General features: G+C 38.0%; 1 protein-coding gene across 4 annotated transcripts in view; it reads right to left on the bottom strand.

Moving 5' to 3' along the window:
• slc8a2b (solute carrier family 8 member 2b) overlaps positions 1-11,273 on the bottom strand; it is a 102,421-nt gene extending 91,148 nt beyond the window's left edge. For 2 of the 4 annotated variants that reach the window (XM_027999425.1, XM_027999428.1), the window contains exon 1: positions 11,085-11,273. The gene's annotated coding sequence lies outside the window, so the exon portion shown is untranslated. Of the gene's footprint in view, positions 1-1,215; positions 1,355-3,017; positions 3,156-11,084 lie in introns of those variants that run through there. The other 2 variants (XM_027999426.1, XM_027999427.1) reach the window with 2 other exon arrangements.
• Between the last annotated feature and the right edge of the window lie 3,252 nt (positions 11,274-14,525).

Genomic DNA, 14,525 nt, shown 5'->3' with positions numbered 1-14,525 from the left:
CCTCACCAGCCAAACCAGACTTTCTAAGCAAACGGACTGGAGTTGGATCAAAGTGTACTAAATGACTGGTGTGAATGCAACATTACAGAGACCAAAACGTGAGTGATCTGTGCGCCATTTACTTCAGCATGTTCTGATTAGGCTCATCAAGCATCCAATCAGGATTCAGACCCCACCATGCAGCCTGCGACTCCAGCAGCATTCAGTCATTCAGCATCTAATCCCACAGTGGAAGAAAGGACTTTACTAAAGCTGCACAGTGTACAGACTCTGTTTTAGGATTTCAAATCATTGCATCATCATTGCATACCACATTATTATTACATACTGCGACCGGTACACCAGCTTTACATTTTGATTGGACGGACTCTGTAATGCATACAGCGGTAAAACCTGCTGACCAAACATGTTGACACTCAGATTGAGTTGCTAGGTAACGGGCTGGATCTCTACTGGGGTTGCTAGGTAACACGGCAGTGTCTGCTGATTTTTAAAACGGCTCATTTTCCAGTCACTAAAAAAACATGAACTTAAAAAAAATGCCTGTTTTTTTTAAGCTCTTGGTCTTTTTTAGAAGCAGTAGAAGCCCAAATGGAAGTACAAAAACATTCAAAATGTAAATCTTTCCATTATAAAGCAACATCTTCCAAATGTTTTGTTACATTGGAAGTATTTTTGATGAGGCATCAACGCAGCCACCTGCTCTTTAGAAATAGGTCCCTTTTAAAAGGATAGACAGAATCAACTGCCTGTAAAATGTTTTTCTCAATTAATGCACTTCAGGTTTTGAACAAAATGCAGCAGCTGGAAAAACCAAAGCAGCAGAAACTGGTTTCCTGTCTAAGTCAGGAAATAATTTAAACTTTTACTGCTTGATTTTAAGAGTTTTAATCACATTGCACTTGATTTGGCCCTTTGTTTATAGCTCCAATCTTCAGCCAGATTTATAGACAGATCTATAAAACCGTTGCTGCTGGACATCCACACATCTAGATAGACAGGGATTTTTATCGCAGCCCTAAAAACTAATTTATTCTCACTGAGTTAATATGCAGGTTGAAAAAAAAAATCTACAAAATATTTTAGCCTGAGGATTTGAATCAAATGAGGAGTTAATTTTAATCTGACATGAAGTCAAATCTGCCTGTTAAGAGAGGTTTGAAAATAAATTGCTATATTATGAACTCGGAGTCGTGGATTCCCTGTTCTTCTAACCTGCGGTGCACTTGGAGCTGATCCAGCATGAGCCTGCCCACACAAGAGCCCTCCAACACTGCTGCAGCACCTCGGACCACAGGATGACAGATAGCTCCGACAGGCGGAGGAGTGGAGTGTGGGAACGGAGAGGAGATTACTGCAGAGAGAAAATTAAGAGTGAACCAAAAAGAAGAGATGTTAGAGGATAACGACAGAAAAGAGGACAAAATAGGAGGTAAAAGATGAAAAAGAAATAGAAATCAGAAGAAAACAATACAGAAGTATGAATGACATAAAACTAATATGGTCAACAATGAATGCTGCTCTGTAGACATCAGTGACCAAAGAAATATATTTGTTTTTATTTAATATTGTAATATAATTTTATGTAACTTTTATTTCATAAAAATATTTTTTTACATATTTGTTGAAACTGTCACCATGTCGAGGGAGTATGACATAAAATCTCCCAGTGCCAACTAGGAAATAAAATAAAACAAAAGAAGAAGAGGAGCCAGGAAACGGGCCTTAGCGCTCTGCTACTATGCAGCTAGCACAACCTATATTTTTGTTTTATTTATTTTCTGTCACGTAGTCCACATTCCATACCGGTAGGTGGCGGTAATTCCTGCGTAACGGTTTTTTCCCAACCGCCAATAAAAATCAAGAAAAAGAACATAGCATAGTTTGTTGTGAATGCTAGGCTAGTTAGCATAGCCACCAATGGCGGCGGATAAATGGGTTTCCTGTAACAGTAAGTTGTTTCTCCGCCATTATAACATTTAGCAGCGAGTACATTTCACTAATTATACTAGCAGAAAAATTATAATGATAATCTGCCAATGAAACCAGAACTTTTCATCAATATTAAGAAATTATTAATTTAAAATAAGCTCCTATTTTGCTGAAAACGTACTTATAAGTTGTTATGGTCGTATTTCAAGAAATTTGCACTAGAAACTAGACCAAAAACACTACATAGGACTTTGTATTTTTGTGAAACTAGACTAAATAATTTGGTTAGTCACAGTATTTCAATAATATTAACACATTTCTTTGCAGTTTAAGTGGTAAAAAATGAAAAAAAAACAAAGAAAAACAGTTGAACTGAATGAAACCAGAAAAAAGCAAGATAAAAGGATGACTGAGTAAAGCTGAATAGATGAGGATGACAACAAAGAAAATGAAAACATACTTCCAGTGATAGAACCTGCAGCTAAACAAGATGCCGGCTGTGAGCTGGCCTCCAGAGGTTTCACGCCCCCTGTAGCCCTGAAGACAGACCACAGAGCCGCCGCTGAACCCGGAGCCAAAACAAACCTCTGGAGATGAAATTTATCCAAGCAAATCTTCAGCAGCGATCAGAGGAAACTGCAAATCAAATGGAGACAGCATCCAGCTGCTGAGCAACCAGCAGTTTGCTCTAGTTCCTATAATTAATGAGTATGAGAGTTTAAAATTGACACAGGTGGACTAATTTACTTACATATTTGAGGTATAAATACTGAGGAGGGTTTGTGATGTTTAAAAAACTAAAAATCTGGAGGCTTCAATGTGGGGCTGGATTAGATTTATAATCCATCCACTAATAATTCATTGTGTTTGCAAGCGTTAAGCAGGCATAGCCGCTGTTTTCCATTACAGGGAACCATTAAGTAATGATGAATACCTTTTTTTATTTTGAATAAATTAAGACACCTGTTTTCAATCTATACTCACTAAATAAAACATTTCAGCAGGAGCCCAAAAGGAATGAACTGGCGTAAACATAATTTGTTACGGACGCAGAACAACGGCGGCAGTTTGTGGGAATTACTCACCATACAAGGAGCTGGCACATCTTGAACAGCAGAGTGGAAACGTCATGAGTGGATTGGTGATCATTTACTGTCATGTTTGGTGTTTTCAGGTGCCAAATAAAGGCAGGGAGGCACTAATGAACCAAAGAAGGTTTGATGAAGAAGACTGACTAACAGAGACGACAGGAAGAGACCAGAAGAAGAATCCAGCAAATAGAGCGATGGGGGAAAACAGGTGAACCGAATCAGAGGGAATATGGAACAGCTGCAGCAGGCAAGCGCAGGAAAATGGAGAAAAGAGGCTAAAGCTGCTTATGAACACTTCACAGCCTAAATAAGATACTCTACTAGGAGGCAAAGTTACATTATTTGCACTATAATTTGACTTTTTCATTTGAAAAAGATGAAAATCCAGAAAGTTTACTCAAGTAAGAGTACAAATAATTTATAATAAAATTACTCAAGTGAAAGTAAAAAGTACAGTGTACTAAAAATACTCCTAAAAGTAAATTTTTTTTCAAAAAAAGTTACTCAAGTAAATGTGAGTAAATGTAACTAGAGACTACCTAAATCTGGGTGTTAATGTCGAGGTTATCGGCTTCCTTCGTCTTTCTACAATCTCATACTGATACTGTCGGCTCTGAATAACTTTAAAATCCATCCATTGACGGTGGCGGACATTATACTGCCGTAAACAGAGCGCTGCCGGGCGGCATCGTCTTCGGAGCGCTTTGGGATCGTAAACCGTTCACACAGAAATCAAATTATGTCACATTTGACTAGTAGCATTGGATGTTTTAGCCTACTTAATGTTGTTAGAGGGGGTTTATTTATCTATCTGGATGTAATCAGTCCTGAGTGTGGTTTATGAAACTATAGAAAAATATGTGGTCAAACAGTATTTCAATAATATTAATACATTGTTTAAATGTATTCAAAAATTCATATTTAGGTCAGAATAAAAGGGTTTATGGAGCTTAGAAAATATCTTTTTGCAAAAAGGTGAAGATTGTTTTATGCTTTATGTTAATCTTGTTACTGTTTCCAGTGTAAATCTATGCAAAATCAGAAAAAAAAATCGAAAATAATTGACATATTTGTTTGGTACTGCAGTGATCAAGACAAAAAATAATAATCTCTACATAAATATATCATTATTTCACTGGGAATAAAACAGATTACAGGACATTTCACTGAGAGTTCAGCGAAATGCTTATAAAAGTGGAGGAAGGAAGCTGGAGAATGGAAAGACTCAAACATCAGCAGAAACGGTTTGCAGTTCCTCTGGTTATGTAACATAATAATGGCACAGAAAGCAGAGAGAGATTATTTACAGAGCGCCCAGGTGTGTATGTGTGTGTGTGTGTGTGTGTGTGTGTGTTGACATGTGATGTTGATGGTAGCAGAGTGGGATTTGATGGCGGAGGAGCCGCTCAGACGCTTCTCGGCAGGCGGTCGTTGCAGCTCCACCATTATCGCCTCATAAATGATGCAGCGCTGCTGCAGCGGCTCCTCGCCTGCATGTCTGCTGCGCATCATGAGGAGCGCTGCCGGGGTTCACACAGGCGCACAAATCCTCAGAAATTATTCAGTCACAATTAGTTTGGAAATAGCTTAATTTCTGCATAAAGTCCTGAAAAATACTTTATGTTCAGTCTAACGCTTGATTAAAAGAGTAAATTTGAAAATGTTATTTATTGTTGGACCAGATATTTTCAGACACCTAATAAAAAGAAAACAATTTTTCTCACTTACTGAAGTTAAATCGGATTAAACGTTTCTTGTTTTAGGTCAGTCAGAATCACCAAAATCATTTCTGATAAAGATTTAAAAGAAAAACTTTCTTCTCTACAACGGCGTATTAGAGCCATTGTGCATTAGACAAAAAGGAGAAAATTTCTGCCAAAAAAAGACGATATTTTTAAATTAAACTGAGAAATTTTCTAGAAAAAACTTACAAGTTTAAAAGTAGAAAATTTTTAACTTTTGAAACTCAGAAATGTCCATATTTGTTTTGAAAATTAATTTAATAAAAAAAAAAGAAATTTGCATATTTTTCAGATTTTTTATTTAATTAATCGCGTTTTTTTTTTTTACACAATATTTAAAATACATTAAAAGATGCAAATAAGCAAATAATTCAATTACTTTTTTGAATACGAAAACAAAAACAATATGGTCTACAATGCATTAATGTTTGGTCATTTGCATCTGAAGCTAAAAAATACTGTTTACTAATCTGTTAATTATTTTTTGATTAATAATTGGTTAGCTAAAGGTGCTTAATGGTAGATTTATTTTTTTACTTTTGCAGAATCTAAACCAAGTGAAGCTTAAACTGAAACTTGAGGAGTTCTGGGTGAAACATATTTACAGAAAAATATGTTTTTTCATCGTAAATGCAAAATATGTGTATTTGGACAGTTTTGTCACAATTACTGTTCAGTAAATGCCAATTTTTTGAGTCTGTATTCTCCAGTTAATGATTAATCAACTACTTAGTTGCCGATTATTTCAGTAATTGATTAATCACGATTGATTCGATTAATTTTTTCAGCCCTAATACCGAAATTCTGAAAAAGCACAAATTCTCCATTCCGCCACTATTTCCACAAAGCTCCACTAAAAGTTTTATTAGATCATCTGTGGTACAACTTTCATCTCTAAACTTTTACATTTCAATAACACAGCGTCCAGCAGTCAAAAGATGAGATCAGGGTCACAGCAACCCACCTTTCCCTTTCTCAGGAAGGCAGCCTGTAGCGATGGCACAAATTCTGAGAGGGAAATGAAACCAGAAAAAAGGCTTTCTTCACTTAAACATGACTTCAGCAGATGCATCGCACCACCTGACCCTCAAAGACAACGTCACGTTTCAACCAAACCACTCAATAAGTCTGGCAGTAAACACAAACAGAAATTTCTTAAAGATAGAAACAAATAAAAAAAACCCAGCAAGCAGGTGCGTGAGGAAGGTCAAACACACATCATTCCCTCTGCAGAGAAACGCCTCAGGGTTGGCTGAGTCTGCTCCCCACAAAGTCGCTCTCACCAAAACATCATCGGTTCAGGAGAAACAATAAAGGTGATGGTGAACTATTAAAAGGCAGCCTTTCCTCTCCATCTGAAAGTTCACGGCGAAATAAAAAGTGCCACAACTTCAAAAAGAAGTTCTGTACATGTTAAAATGATCCTGATGTGGATCATTGCTTTCTGTCCAATGGGAGCAATGATCGCCACCAACGTAGCTTTGTCGACGGAGTCCGATTGTAAAAAAGCACAATGTGAAATCACATTCGATTCAAATAATCAGGTCATTATTAGGACTCGGCACATTAAGGAGAAAACCAACCAAACCCTTTGAGCAACCTGTTCCCCTCCTGGTCTGTGGGGGCGCTGCAGCAAGAACCACTGAAGGAAACGACACAAAAACCTCTGAAGGTTTTTTATTTATGTAGCACATTTTCAGCAACAAGGCAGTTCAAAGTGCTTTACATGAATTAGAAGGAAACACAAACCAAAGGAAAGAGCAAAAGAAGAAAAAATATAAAACTATATATTAGTTCCTCATGTTTAAGAATAAGTAGTCAGTAATTTATAAACTAGTAGGGGTTTTCTCAGGATTCCTGTTCTGATAATGTGGATCTAAGATAGTGAGGCGAGTTCCTCTGGATTCTAAGTTTGTTCTAATTCCTTTTCTGGGTTGCAAGATAATTATAGATACTCCATAATTTATCATTTATAAGCTAGAAGGAGTTTCCTGGAAAAACTAATGGGAGTTTCTCTACATAATAATAAAGAAGACACTGACCACAGCTTCTTTCTTCATGAAATCTAGACAATAATGGAGTGGCGTCAGATTTTAGTGGTTGGAGGATTTGCCTTTTGATAAAAACCATGAGACATTTCTCCCGCTAGAGCTAGGCTAATGCATTTGTTTTGGTTGTATTCACCCAGAATGCCCTGACATCTAGTCCACTTCCTGCTTTTGGAGCGGTCTCTGGAGTTATGATCTCTGCTTTAGGACAAACTCCAGATCTGATGATCCAGAAGATAATCCATTCTGATGTTTTTAGATGCTGTAAAACTTCCTCATTTCAGTCCTGGAGGCTTTTATTTATCTGTTCATCACAAAACCGCAGCGAGGCACACGCTGGAAACCATCCTCCAGATTCCTGTTGCTCTTTATTTTCTGAGGTTTTCACCAAACAAATGGAGCGATCTCGCTGCAGGACTCCCACATTAGCAAAAGGCAACTATCTGTCCTTTAGGAAAAGAGCCAATCCCCCCGGTGAGGTTAAGATACTGCGACGCTGCTCCTCTCAGAAAGACAGCCATCCACATCATTTCTGTAACTAAGGAGCCACAGAGGAAGAAACGCTGTGCTAATGTCCCCAGAGATCAATCAAGACCAGAGACAAGGAAGAGGACAAAACAGTGAGCAGAATAAACCCACAGAGAATCACTGTCACTTTGATATGTTGTTTTTTTATTATTAGTTTGATGTGTTTGATGTGGCATAAAATGAAAAATCCCTGTGGAGAAAATAAACCTTTCAGGTTGGATGAATGTGTTTAGAAAAACAGAAACTGGGACCAGTGTTTTCTAACACACCTGAACCAAATGGTTGAATCCTCAGCAGACTCCGGTTGATGATAATATTATTTGATTTGTGTGGATTAAAGCAGAAAAAACATCTAAAACTTACAGAACTGGAGTTTGACGCCCATATTTTGTATGGCAGGCCGTTTTAACATAAAATCAGTTTACATTCCAGGTATCTGAAATTGGTTTAAGATTAGTCATATTTGTTAACTAAGAATTACATTCTGACTAGAATAAATAATGTCAAATTTACTATTAAGTTGCATAAAGTGTTCAATTCAAGATATCTACAATTAATTACTATCTGAAACATGTTTCAGATAAACAATTAAACTATGACTAGTCAAAAAGTCAAATTACTGCAAAAAAACCCCAAAATCTTACCAAGTAACTTTCTTCTGGTTTCTAGCGCAAATATCTTAGTAAACCTGAAATAAGACAAAACTCACTTAGAAGTAACTTTTCAGCAAGAAATAGACGCTTGTTTTAAGTCAATAATTCCTTAATAATGATGAAAAATTGCTAATTCTATTGGCGGGTTATTTTACTTGTAACATGGGAAAAATGTCTTGCTATAAATTAAATAATCCGCCAGTGGAACTTGAACTTTTCCGTCAATATTATGGAATAATTGACTTAAAACAAGCTCCTATTTCTTGCTGAAAAGTTACTTGTAAGTTAGTTTTGTCTCATTTCAGGAGTACTAAAATATTTGGACAAAAAACTTAAAACAAAATTACTTGGTAAGATTTTGTGTTTTTGAGATATTTCAGGTTTTGTTATGACTTGTCATAATTTCAATTAACATATCTTAGATGTAAATTTAGATGTATAGATTCAACAAGTGTAAATTAAATAACAGATATTTTGAAAGCAAATGATGACTAAATTAGAGAAATCTGGAACTGTAATTTTGACCAGTCAAAATTCATTTTAATGCATCTCCAAACAAATTAGAGATGTATTTAATTAGATGGCTTTTCTGTTTCAGATTTACTTAATTAACATTCTAACAAAACATGCCAGATTTATGTAGCATTTCGAAATTTTAAACAATAAAAAAGATTTTTGAAAATGCTCCATTTTCAGCAGTTAATATAGGTTGACACTGTAACTTTTAGCTTTTCTTATGTTCATGAGGTTTTCAGAAAATAATTAATTACGAAATTATTTGCCGATTTTTGAAGCCGTCTTCAAGGTCACAAAATTTTGAATTCCCCTTAAATCCTAGACTGCAGGATTCTTTCCACATTGTGGGATTTTCTAACAATTTTCTTTGCAAAACAAATTCTTCAGGCAACTGTTTGGACAGCTCCATGGGGCTTAACAAAGTGGGCTTAATTCTCAGTTCAGATATCTAAAAATATAATTTTGAATCGTCATAATTAGTAGTTGTGACAATTTTTTTAACCCAGTGAAGTCATAGAAGATATTTTGAGATAAATAATCGCAATTCAATTCTCCCGACGTCCATCATGGCGCCTCAACGTGATTAAGTGAGGTAGATGCAAACGAAATAGAGGCCCCTTCAAAACAAGAGCATAAATATATAACTACTTGAACTTAACAGTGGACAGCCAAAAATGTTGTTGAACAAATGACATTTTTACAAAAACATTAGCGATTTATTATTTATGTGGGAAACCTCAGGGGAAGCTTACTGCGCGAAACGTTTTCAAAGTTAGCAAAATATGCTAGCAAAGACGAAAATTAGCTACGCTAGCTATAAACAGTTTCTTTTAAACCCCTCCAAGGGGGTATTTTGTGGGCTCTAGTGTCCCTTATACGAAAGTAGGCTGACAGGAAGGGGGAAAGACACGCGGCAAATATTGTCGGGTCCGGGAGTCGAACCCGCGGCGGCCGCGTAGAGGACTCAAGGCCACCACGGCACGCCCTATAAACAGTTTTAAGAGGCCTAACCTAACTGAATCACGTGGAAAAGGAAGTCAAGCAACAGATAGATGTAAATTAGAGTTGATAAATGTTACATAACCGCTCTCTGCTCTGTCATAGCTACCAGGCAGGCGCTTTAAGGGGATGTGGGTTTGCCTGAGCTTTTCCCCAGTGTCATATTTAAATCTGGGAGTGTGAGGAGGGGGCAGCGATGAAAGAGCTAACCAGAAACCCCCAAAGGTATCAACACAGGTTAAAGGAAGCAGAAAACATGGGGGCTTTCTCTTTTACAGCAGATGGGCAGAGGAGATAATGGAGGAGAGACAGGGAAGAGGGGATGTAATAAATAATCCAACAGACGATATATAAAGTAGAGCAGTAATTGGATATGGCTCATAAAACAATAAATATGTTGAGGAGGCAAGCATCAATCTGCAAACAGTGAATCCAGAGCATCGTGTTGTTGAAGGACAAAGAAACTGACATAAAGAGGAAACATCAGTCAGCAGAGCAGAAAGAATCGAGTCTGATCAGGACTTTAACAGCAAAACACACTGCATCTGCTGCTGGGGAAGCCCTCAACAGCAGAAACAGCCCAGGGAAGCCCCGCTGCAGCTTCTGCGAGCAGGAGGATCCCCTCTAAAGCATGCTGCTGCAGCCGCAGACTCCTCATTGAAACTACAGTCACACTTCATGCAGCTTGTTCCTCCCTGCAGCCCTGCACCACGAACCAAAACACACCTCAGAGCTGCCGATTCAGCGAAATGCGTCGTTTTTAAAGTGTGATATGAGATGCAGTGAAGAGCACTGAGTGAAAGTGGATTATTTTGTGTAAAACCGGCAGAAAATATAAATAACATGAGGAAAATGGCAGTTTTATGGAGCTGTTCGGATGGGAAGTCTGAGCAGATCCACTGGAACACAAAGGAGGTTTCTGATGCTAAAGATGCTAAATACATCAAATCAGAGGGAGGATTTATCTTCAAAATCTTTTTTTTTTGTTTTTTTATGCCAACCTTTCCTCCAAGAGGCGCATCAATGAAATCTGAGGTTTACTCCAATCAGGAAGCAGCTCCACCAAAACCATCCGGGATGCTGCGTGTTTTCACTAAACTTACTGTGATTTTTGTTTTTAAATCAGACTGGCTGAGTTTATCTCCTTCCCGAGCAGAACCCAGAGTTTGGTTCTGATCCTCGGACACCGCTCTCCCGCTCCGTGCACCGACCTCCTCAGGGAGCAGAGCGCAAATTAAACCGGATATAAGCACCACAAAGCGAGCAAAACACACACACAAAAAAACCCAACAGCAACCTTAAAGGTTTCACTCCCGCTCCTTAAAGTTCGTAAACGGCGGGACAAGGTTGCGCTCGGAGCGCAAAACCCCCAACAAACAACCGCTGATGTTTCATTGTGATCCATCCCAGATCAACGTAGCAGCAGCAGCAGCAACACTCCCGAGGAGCAGAGCAGCTCCACATGGCCCAGAATCAGCAGCCAGGGATGCTCGCATGGAGTGCGCACAACAAAAACGCGCACCTGTACCCAACCAAAAAAAAAAAAACAATGCGCAAAAAGGAGAAGCTTCTTACCGTGTGATCTAGAGCCAGTCCGCAACCGAAGCAGTGAGCATGTTGGAGTGAAAGAGATGAAGAGGGGAAAGTGTCCTCCGCTGCTCGACTCGCTCCCAGCAGCAAACACACACATTCACACACACACACACACACACACACACACTCAGAGCGCGCAGGCGGGCGGGGTGAGGAGGAGCGCGGCTGTTCTCGGGGACGCGGATGGTTGAGAAGTCAGGAGAGGAGAAGGGAGGATTAAGAGTAGATGGAGGTCAGCAGTGCTGCAAAAACTGGGTATGCATTTATGCACGCACAAAGGCGCCAGCTAGAGGGGGCGTCACAAAATGTGTCAGAATAGTTATTTATAGTTGGCATTTTCTATATTTAACTGAAATTTAGGAAACATCTCAGAGTTCCAAAATATGAAATTCACAGGTTAAATGTTTAATTCCCAACTAAATGTTTAAATATATAGATTTCTAGCTAAATATTTAGCTGTTAGCTAAATATTTAGGTAGCAACCAAATATTTATTTGTCATGCTAAATGTTTCGCTTAAAATGAAATATATAGTTAAAAAATTAAATGTTTAGTTTGGAAAATAAATATTTAATTTAAACTAAATATCTAGTTAGCCTTTGTCTGTTTCTACATATTTAGTAAGCAAGCTAAGTATGACATCGTGTCTCTGTCTCTTTAAGAAACTCCTGCTCTTTCCGACCCTCTGATTTCAGGAAGTAATCACAACAATGGTCCTCATTATGCTGTTCGCTTACATTTTTTCTTAGGAACTTTGAACTGAAAAGTTAGTTTGTAGGATGAGCTGAGAAGATGCGCAGTTCCATCTGGTGTTTCCTAATTGCTGCTGGCTAGTCTGAAGGAGCCGAGTTTGGGAGGACTGCTGTGTGAGGAAACACTTCAGGTATGTTTTTGATGAGGGAATAACATTATAACATGATGTAAAATAGCAAAAATAGCTTCCTTTAACATCCAAACATGGATTTCATCATGTTTGGCGCCGTCTGTGGTAACCCGATGACTGAATCCTGAGTGGAGACCAGAGCAGAGGGTCCATCAGTCAGAGCTTCCAGCAGAACCAATTACTTAAGGCCTGCACCACATTTCAGCCTGCTGCTGACCGAGCAGCCTGCAAACAGTCAATCAGCAGCGCTAAATCCTCCAGAGTCCATCAGGGTTTACACACAGCTCTCTCCACAAATCCACTCCTTCCTTTGCTTATTTCTGTAATGATGCTCCACAGGGAGGTTAGGATGACACGCTTCTACAGTGGGGCACATTTCCTTGGGTGTATTTTATGCCTTTTTAATAAAAATGTTGAGATTATGAATGATTCCACTTCAAAACGTTTTTATTTTCACAAAGCTGTGACACAGGATGCATTTTAATTCTTCAGCTTCTTCTCTGTAAATCTTGAGAAAGGTTTTCTCTACAGGTTTGTTTTGAAATTTAAGCTTAGCTTGACACATTTCATGACATCCTGATAAGAAAAACTACAAAAAAAGATGGAAATAAAACAAGACATAAAAAATATAACATTACAGAAAAGGATCAAGAAATCACTTAAATTGATCTTTTCCAGCAGCCAATGCACAGCGCATACGTCGGTAAAACCAGCTGACCAAACATGTTGGAATTCAGATTGGGTTGCTAAGTGATGGGCTGGGCTAATCTGACTAATCTGTGGAAAGATTGATCTGAACCACCTCCTCCATGAGCTACTACTGCCGACTGATCAAAGCAACGTTCCCAACAAAAACCAGCCAATCAGAGCCAGGAGGCGGGTCTTAGTGCTGTCAATCAAGCTCACATACATGCTGCTAACTCTGCTGATGGTGGAGAAACAACTTACCGCTACAGGAAAACCGTTCATAAGCTAGCATGATCACTAGTTAACATTTGCTAACTCTCTGCTACAGTTCTCAAAATTTTCAGATTATCTGTCTCATACCAAACTGTTGCTATGCAACAGTTTTAACAAATATGTAAACATTTATTCTTTATAAAAGTTACAAACTGCAGCTTTAATGTTTTCTAGCGTCTGGAAAATTTGCTGTTTTAAAAACTAACGGAATGTAACGTCACAGATCAGCAGGCACTGTCCGTCACCTAGCAACCCTAGCCCCGTTACCTAGCAACAAAGTTTCAACAAATATGTAAAACAATTTTCTTTTCTTTTTTTCTTCTTCTTTTTTTTTTTTTACAAAGTTACATATTATAGCTGTAACGTATTCCCAAAAAAACAGATGGGTATTTTTTTTAAGTCCTTGGGTTGTTTTTAGAAATATTGAAAATGCAAATAAAAATCCTAAAATGTGAATTTTGCGTAAAACATCCTGTTTACTATCATCTGGTCAGCAGTCGTTGGCGACACTAGATGCAGACTCAATTTAAAATTAAAATTGGGATTTTTAAGTTGTGGAAGTCTGGACTTTTTTAAAGAAGCGACTAAAGACATTTTTATAGCAACAGACTTTTAACTCGGCTGCCACTTTTTATGTCCATTTTATATTCCTGATTTTATGTTTGTGTCCTTATGAAGCATTTATGATTTTAATGTCTGTTATAGATCAATTTTACTGACTTATTTACTTTCAGAAACCCATAAAGCCAGAATGAGCCCTCAGGTTGACCTCATAAACACAATGCAGGTGGAGAGCCGCTGACCTCTGGGGTCACGCAGAAACACATCCATGGCAAACGGGACTCACTTCACCACAGTCAGAACTGAGTGGATTAAATTACACCACAATCACACTGAATTTTCTCACCGCGGATCAATGATGTGCTGCAACGCCCAAAATGTGAACGCTTGGATGACATTTATGGAAATGAGCAGCAGAGAAAGCTTCTTCTCTATAAATAACACGGCTGTTTGTGTCTTATGACAGGAAGTGAGCACACAACAGCTTGTATTCCTACACATATTAAAAACTGGCCCCAAAATATCATTTTAGAAGATAAAAGTCACCAATAATGGGTTTTCCTTGTTAAATGTTTTTCCTAGCTTATCCTATGCAGAAACTGAACAATATTTTGTTTTTTCTCAGTAATAAAAACAGAATCTCGGTCAAAAACACTTCCTGTATTTAACCAAGTTTTAATAAAGCAATTAATAGCAGATTTGGGCGCACCAAGCTGGACGTCAGAGCGCAGGTCAATGAGTAGATGTCGTCCTCGTTACAGAGAGAAACCAGATGATGTTACATCTCACAATTGTATAAGAAGATTTTGATTTAAATTTTATAGAATAGATAATAAAAATTCTGATGTGGTTCAAACTGAAACAGGAGTACCTCAAGGTTTGACCTTGGACCCCTTATTATTTAGTTTATATATAAATGATTTACCAGCTGTTTGCCCTTCTGATGCTTCATGTCAGCTACATGCAGAAGATGCAGTAATGTATTGATGTGAAACATGAATAAATAGCTGCCAACGTTAA

The sequence above is a fragment of the Xiphophorus couchianus genome, chromosome 18 (genome assembly GCF_001444195.1).
Source record: "Xiphophorus couchianus chromosome 18, X_couchianus-1.0, whole genome shotgun sequence".
Classification (NCBI taxonomy): Eukaryota; Metazoa; Chordata; class Actinopteri; order Cyprinodontiformes; family Poeciliidae; genus Xiphophorus; species Xiphophorus couchianus.
Note: the sequence above shows the minus strand (reverse complement) of the source record. Positions and strands in the feature narration are given on the sequence as shown.